The sequence below is a fragment of the Neolamprologus brichardi genome, chromosome 3, assembly GCF_056152115.1.
Source record: "Neolamprologus brichardi isolate AB-2024 chromosome 3, ASM5615211v1, whole genome shotgun sequence".
NCBI lineage: Eukaryota > Metazoa > Chordata > Actinopteri > Cichliformes > Cichlidae > Neolamprologus > Neolamprologus brichardi.
Window position 1 is genome coordinate 28,225,777 of NC_142106.1, and position 8,363 is coordinate 28,234,139.

Sequence of the window (8,363 nt, forward strand, 5' to 3'; positions counted from 1 at the left end):
AATTTCATGATTTAGTTGAATATAAAATGGCACAGATAATGTATAAAGCACAAAATAACTTGCTTTGCCCCAGTACTCAGAAGCTGTTCAAAGTCAGAGAGAGTCAATATGACTTAAGGGGAACAGATTTCTTTAAAAAAAACAAGATAAGGACAAATATAAAGCAGAGATGTGTTTCTGTTAGAGGAGTTAACCTGTGGAATAGTTATGACAGTGATTTAAAAAGGTGTAGTTCATTTTCCTTGTTTAAAAATATGTTTAAAAATAGAGTATTAGAAAAATATATATATCAAGAATGAAAAGAGCAAAAAAAAACAAAAACAAAAAACAGAAAACCTCTTGATTCTTTTGCTTTGATGTAGTTACTTACTAAGGTGGAAAGTTTTTTGTTTTTTTGTTTTTTCTTGTTTGTTTGTTTGTTTGTTTTGTTTTTGCTTTGTTTTCCTTCTCTCACCCCAACCGGTCGCAGCAGATGGCCACCCCTCCCTGAGCCGGGTTCTGCCGGAGGTTTCTTCCTGTTAAAAGGGAGTTTTTCCTTCCCACTGTCGCCAAAGTGCTTGCTCATAGGGGGTCATATGATTGTTGGGCTTTTCTCTCTGTATCTATGAAGCGCCTTGAGGCGACATTTGTTGTGATTTGGCGCTATATAAATGAAATTGAATTGAATTGAATTTTATTATTTGCTTCGAGCCCTGTGTACAGGAGCTGCATGCTAAAAGATCTTTTGTTAAAAGGGTTGGCGTAATAAGCAAATGCTTCAGCCAATACCTTTTGATTAGCCTTGTCTCATGCTTTCTTGCTTTGTGGTAAATCTTTGTTCTGTCTTCACTGAGATATTTGAATGCTAATCAATAAACAAACATAACCACCCTGTTACCCCTGCTGCCTTTATTTTACTGATAAGATACATATACATTTTTTATGGTAAAAGTATCTCCATAAAGTGGAAGTAAGTGAGTAAAATTGTGGCTGTTCAGCTCAGAAAGCTCACATCCTTCAGATTCATGAGAGCTACACACAGAGGTGATATTTCTTTGTCGGTTCCTTACTTCAAGCCACTCATATGACAATGTCCCATTATTTTTGGAATTTGAAAATTAAATGTTAATTTCAGTTACTTCCCCTGCAGCATGCCATCACTCTTTCTGTCAGCCTTATTCTGTTTATGAACGACACTTAGCTTTGAATCTAAAGTCAAACCTCACGAGCCTTTCTTTCACAGCTGACTAAGATCCTGGAAGACAGGTGAAATCTGTCAACCACTCAAAGTGCCTCACCTGAAAGACTGGGATTTCTGAACTGTAACAAAAAATAAATGTGGCTCATTCAAGGCCATGTGGCAAACACAATTTCCCTTTTCTTCTGGAAATGTCAAGGGCTTAACTCCTAATAATTTAAACTGCACATCGCAGAATCTGTCCTCCTATCAGTCTGTGTGTGTGTGTGTCTGTGTGTGTGTGTGTGTTTCTGCCCCCTCTAGTTGCTTGGACACCAGAACACAAAGGCTGGCCAGTGTTTCACGCAGAGAGCCAACCCACTACTTTACCAAAAGAAATGTGTTTGTGTATGTGTGTAATGTCTGGGTGTATAGTTGTTTCATTTTGAGTATTTGTGTTGTACGTACATGTCTTGTTAAACTTCTGTTGTGCATCTGCTTTCATACATCTTGTTGTGTGAATTTCTTAAACTTTGGTCATGTGTGTGCGTGTGTCAGAGAAGGAGAGAGCACCAGCTTTGTGAGGAAATGCTTAGCAACATTTAAACCAGCATACGGACCGTGGGTGTGGGACAGAGAGGGAGTGAGTACCAGGGCCAGACTGGTCCTGGTAGGAGGTGTGTGGAGGGTTGCGACTTGGGTCTGATTTGGAACATTATTTTGATCTGATAGCTTATTAGCCAAAACATGTCTCAGGTCGGCTCTGCTGCTGCATGTTGATGTGACTCACAAATGAATAAATATGACTGCAATCATGCAACAGGTGGATGTCATGAGTTTACGCCCACTTACAATCTCTAAATATCTTCCCCCTGTGGCTGGAAGGCAACACTGAAATACCTTAAAGATCTTTTTAAATTTTCTATTATTATAAACCATCTATAACAGAAATAGGGAGGGGAAAAAGCCCCAAAGATATCATTTTCCATTCCTTCTACCATTCCCCAGATTTATGATACCATTAAGAATTTTCAGATATTTCACTACTTTCTCCACTTTGTGTTACTATCAGACATAAAGGGGAATAAAGATGTCCTCATTTTTCAAAACACTACTCCCTCCTGGTTGTTTGGGAAAATCCCAGCACCTTTGGCGCTAATGACCATACAACATTCAGAGTCACTTAAATCACTTTTCTTCCCCATTCTGGTGCTCAGTTTGAACAATTTCTACATGCCTGATTACACTGAGATGCTTCCACATGATTCGCTGATTCAGTATTTTTGTTAACGAGCAGCTGGCCAGGCTTAACTTTTTACTGAGGTGCATCCCAACAGGAACTTATGATGCAGACATAACTTGGGATAATAGATCTTCGCAAAACAACTTTCCACTCATCAGTCTCTTGGACAGTGAACCCATTAAATGTTTTTTTCACAGACTGGTTTATTGCTTAATTCCTGTTATATTGCACAATTATCCTATAGCAACATAATCCTCAGACAGCATTAAAGATGTGCACTTGTAGACCTTGATATACAGACATGCAAAGCACTCTTACAGATTTTAATTCACTTCTTGTATTCGTTCCTTATTTGCTTCCAAGATCATTTAAGGTCACTAGACAAGTATATGAACTCACACAGTTTTTATTTTTGGTCTTTTCTTTCTGTCTTTGGCTGTAGGAGCAGTCCTACGTTTATAATATTAAATTCCTCATATTTGTATAGGAGTAGAGTTTGCTCTCCTTGTGACTGTAATGTGTAGCTTTAAATGTGTATTTGTGATTGCTCACCTGGTGCCAACGCATTATGTTGTATGTTTACTATTATAACACGAATTCCTACAATCAAAGTTTGTCAAACCTGACTGTTTTCTAATCATCCTGAGTTTGCAGTAGACTGAGCTTCATTTGGCAGTACCTTGCACTGCTGTTCATTTCCACGGTGTTCATCGTGACATATTTTGACAGAAAAAACATAAAACAGAATCAGCATTTCCCACTCAGAGGTTTTGACATGTGTTGAGTGTGAGGATATGGTATTCTGCACAAAAACATTACCTGCATCTGAAATAACCTGCTGTGGTGGACATATGGCATCAGAATAGTGCATCTGAAATGTGCTTAAGTTGACACACTGTAATACTGCCATACAATAAGAAAAAGCCATCTTTGCTTAATGCTTTATTAAGTTTTCCCATTCTGCCTTTATTAAACTTTTGACTATTTTTCTTTCACCTTCTGCATTTAAAATTCTGATGCAATCATGCATGATTAATAACAGTGCTGTTTCTGCCCTCTTAATTCATCTCTACTTGGCTAATTTTCTTTAAATATCAATTCACACATCATCATTTTCTAACTCTGATCCTCATATAAATCTATGCTTAATGGAGATGTTTTACAAACATAGGGTCTACTGAGTTTGGCTTCCATCATATTCTTTTATTGCATTTCTAATTGAGCCTGCTTTTTGGGCTCCTTCCTATGATTTATGTTACTTGACTGACTGTACACAGCATTACTTTGTCACATTCAAGTGTTGCACTTATTCTTCTTCTTATAAAGTCTGCAGTTTATTTCTTTAAACTTTCCTTTTACAGTCGGGTGACAAGATCACAACAAACTAAATGAAGACCGGATGATGTGTTTCAGGGAGCTGTTACTTATGGCTAAGTGAGGTTTGATTTCCTTGGACAGTGGCTGCCTTTTAAATCACTTTCAGTCCAGCTGTTAAACCTAAAAACTTACAGAGGAATATTTTTTGGTTCGTTAAGCCACTTAACACTGACCTATGAATCATTCAAGCACAAAAAAAAAAAATGCACATAACACACGGTTCCGACACTTTACTTTACTAGCAGCGTGCTGAAAAACATATAATTCATTTATTATTTGTAGATTCCTCTGAATATACAAAAAAACACAAAAGATGAGGATAATGATAAATACTATCTTTGCACCAACAAGGTGATTCCCAAAGAGCTATTATCTGAAAACTTGGCATATCTCAGCATGCTGTGTAGTATATACTTAAAATATAGTGGAAGCTCGATAAGTGGAGGACATAAATAGCATTAGCACACCTAAAAGGCTTTCGACAGCAGATGAATAGTGTCTGAAAGTCATGTCCAACAAAGACCTGACGCGGGATCACCCCTAACGCAGGTGGTTAACTTACAGAAGTGCAGTGTGGATGCACACTAGGTGGCCCTTAGACAGTGATTTGGGCATCTGTTATGGATGACTATGCCTCAGAGGAGTTTGCGGTAACTCTTTACACACATTAAATTCTCCCCTGTTATTAGTCCCAATAGCTAATTTTCCTGCTTTCTATATGAGTCAGTGTCCTTATTTGTGTCATTCATTTTCTCCTCTTTTTGTTACTTACCTTTTTTTTCATCCTTCGATCTCTCACCTAAAATTACCCATCACACCTTTTCACCTCCCTTGTTTCTTCCATTTTCTCTCCTTGTGATCAAGCCTTTAGATCTCATTAGCACCCCAACTCGGATGTGTCATACTTTTCACCCCTTGCCATGGTGGAGGAGGTGACGCACAATATGGAGTTGAAAGTACAAGTACAGCAAAGTCTGTGCTGAAACGATGAAAGTCTTAAATGGGGACATCGTTACAGCATTTTTTAAATCTGAAAGAGGGAAAATGACTCTTGGTTCTCTGTTTCACAAACAGAGACATATCGGTACAAGAAAAGAATTAACTGAAGCTGATGGATTTACTTTAGCTCTGCATGAGCCACATTTGCAGTGATCCTTCTTCATCTCACAAAACAAGCTGTTTGAGTCAGCCTACCAGTCGCCTTAGCAACAGCACATGCAGAGTTTAATGACCTCGGCACAAACCGTGTGATTGCTTGTTATTACTCGTCCTGTTTGAGACTAAAGAGGGTTGAGAGGGAGAAGATGGACGTAACAAGCCAAAAAAGAGATGAGGGTTATCGGGGCAACCGCCAGAGGAGGGAGCTGTCCTCAAATGTGCAACAGTTAGCAGACACAGTTAGGGCTGAATGAAGGAGGCAGCAGTGGCTAATGGTCTTAGTCACACACCTGTTAATATTTAACAGGAAGCTCTCAGTGACTGCGAGAGTCTCGTTCCTGTTACAGTGCTTGTTCTCCCTGATGATAGATCAGGAAGCTGAATAGGAAGAGGAGACGCTCACTCTGCTTGTGCCTATGCGTCTGTCGTCGTCTTCTCACATGAATCTTTAGGAAATATAAAATCCTGCAGCTATCTTCCATCCTCGCAACTGCGAGGGCCTTTCAGGATATTTCATTCACAGTTGATAATGTAACCCAAGCTCATCAACAGACCTTTATGTGCTTCTTGATGAGCATGAAGAGGAAGAATGCAATGTGGTCTTATTCAACCATCTAAAAATCTGTTTTTTTCCCCTCATTTTGCTTTTTTTAATATTAATTTTAATACTATTAGTATTACTATTAATAGTAATAGTAATAATATAGTATTATATAGGGTATAGTAATAACTCAGTCTTAGAACAAAGTATTTAGATGAAGACATCAGGCAACATCTCTTGAAGTTAAGGTTGGGTGATTAATTAAGGTTAATCCTTAATCCACTTCAGACTAGGCAGCTGTATTGTTAGGACCTAAAGTAAGTGCAGTGTCACATGTGAAAAGTAGTCTCACATTGAGGGTGTAAGCAATCAATGTGCAGAGCCTGTGACAGTCTGTTGATGGCATTATTGTTAACTCCTGCTCTGCTCTGACATCATCTCTCACCAGTGATCTCACAGAGATGCCAGTGACCAACAGCTGCATATGGCCACACCAGCAGGCGCTGCACTAGTATTACATAACACCTGTTCTAGTTCGTGTGCAGAATATTCCAGTCAGGTGGTATTACTGCGCATTTTACTGATTATTTACTCTGCAGTCGCGCTACAAATTGGACATGTCTCCCTTTAGCTAAAGTCTGGCATTTTACCGTCCTCGTGGGAACGTTAAAGCATTTTTAATGACTGTGTTGCTTTGTTGCTGTGGATCTCTTGTAAGCAGTAATAGACTGCTCATTATGTATTTGGCAGGCGAGGTACCACAGCCAACAAATTTGAAACTGTGGCTTTTACACTTTTGTTAAATTCGACAAAAACACTGGTTAATTGAAAGCAATACTGAAGAGCAGAAAGTCTTGAGTCACCCCTCATGTATTTATGTTTTGCTTCCATTGAGCCAAACTTTGAAGGTCTATCAAAGTTATTCTCTGGACTTTGACTGCTTTTTCAATCATTTGCAGTTCTGAACCTGACCTCACCAATCTCAAAGGTGTACCTCAAGGTTGTGTCTAACCAAACCAAACTAAGAGAAAAGGCTGAGCTATGCTAAATGACACAATAACTGGACTGAAAATCAGTGACAACAGGTCAGATGGAGGTTTGATAATGATTTGGGGCTGCATTTCAGCCAGCGGTGCTGGGTCTTGTTAAATTGATGGAATTTTAAATGGAAAAAGTACTGTCAGATTATAATCAACCATGCAATACTTTCTGGAAAGCATCTGAATGGCAACAGCCTTGTTTTTTTTCAGCATGATAATGATCTCAAACACACTGCCAATGCAGTAAAAGCAGACCTGCATAGAAAAAAAAACACCATCAGTCATGATTGGCCTCCCCAGAGCCCGGACCTCAACATTACTTAAGGAGTGTGGGATCATTTCAAGGCAGCCGACATCTAAAGAAGAGCTTTGAATGTCCTTGAAGAAGCCCGGAGAACTATTTCTGAAGACTACTTAAAGAAATTAGAATAAGGCTGCCTAAGAGACAGAAGGTTGTGTTGAAAAATAAAGGTGGTCATGCTGAATACTGATTTTCAAGCTCATTCAAACTGTACATGTATTTTGCATGCATACTTCTATGTTTGTTCAATGTTTTGATAAATCGCTGCACCTGTTCACATTTTCCTCACAAAATATAAAGAAATGAGTGGTGGATCATGACTTTTTACACAGACATGTACTTACAGATAATGTTAATATCTTCTATGTTAATGTTTTAACATCAATACCTAAGTGTGGTCAGCCTTTTAACAACATTTAAAAATGTCTCTACACCACTCCTTACTTTATAAACGGAAAATCGGGTGTTTCACACACCAATAGATATGAAGTCAAATATATTTACACCTGAAAACTCATTGTGATGATGCCCTAGCTGTGCCAGCACCCCTACGGCGGCCCTCACTGGCATCTAAATAGACACATGCTGCCTGACCCACCATGCTGGCAGAATGAGAAGGGCGATCATATTACAAACTGTTATTAATAGCCACCCTCTCCCCTTTCTCATTGTAAACTAATAGCTGACATGCTCTCACACTGTATCTGAGTCTCTCTGTGCCACTCTTCTGTTAAATCTAATTTCTCTGCTCCAATTCAAATATAGCTGACGCACAGGCCAGAGGAGTGTGCACAGAGCACGCTCGTGCATCAGCCAGTCACTGTAGATATAATATATCATCTCCGTCTTCAGTCAAACATAAACTGTCATGAATTGTGATGTTTTATTGATGAGAGTTTAGGACTTTTTGCACATGAGCAATCCTGTTATGTCAACACTTCCTACAGAGAATCTCTCATATTTGTTTAAATAGGGGTTTCCTGATGAGTGCTGAAGTAATCTTTGCTGATTTAAAGTCAAAGTAGTCATTTTTAGTAGAGCTAACGTGTACAATTCGTTCATTCTGTTGTTTTAACAATGAGAAAAAGCCAGACTTTTTACCTATTAGGAATGGTTGGAAATGAACCAAATAAGTGAACCAAATATAACTGACACCAGTTGTGGAGGGTGGCTAGAAAATTGGAGAACTATTAAAGGTTATTTTTCTGAGAAACAAACAAGTGTTCCCATTTTCTCTGTTTTTCTAAAGACAACTACTATCTGACCCTCTATGTGGACTCTGTGGACACCATGTTGTTCAGAGTGTTGTCCAATAGAGCTCTTATTTTTAGCAAGAGTGTGTCTCCTCTGCAAAACTTAATATGGGAAAGGCATCTTAGAGCTCTCCTTTCTACCCACTCTCATCATACTTCTATCCATACCTTCAGCCCTCAAAGACACTGAGATGGTATCTGCAGCTCTCCAAACAGCCAGCAACACTGTTTTCCCTTTTCATAGCCCTAGCTCCAAACAGGTGGCTCTACAGCCTAAACATGGCTCCTCCTATG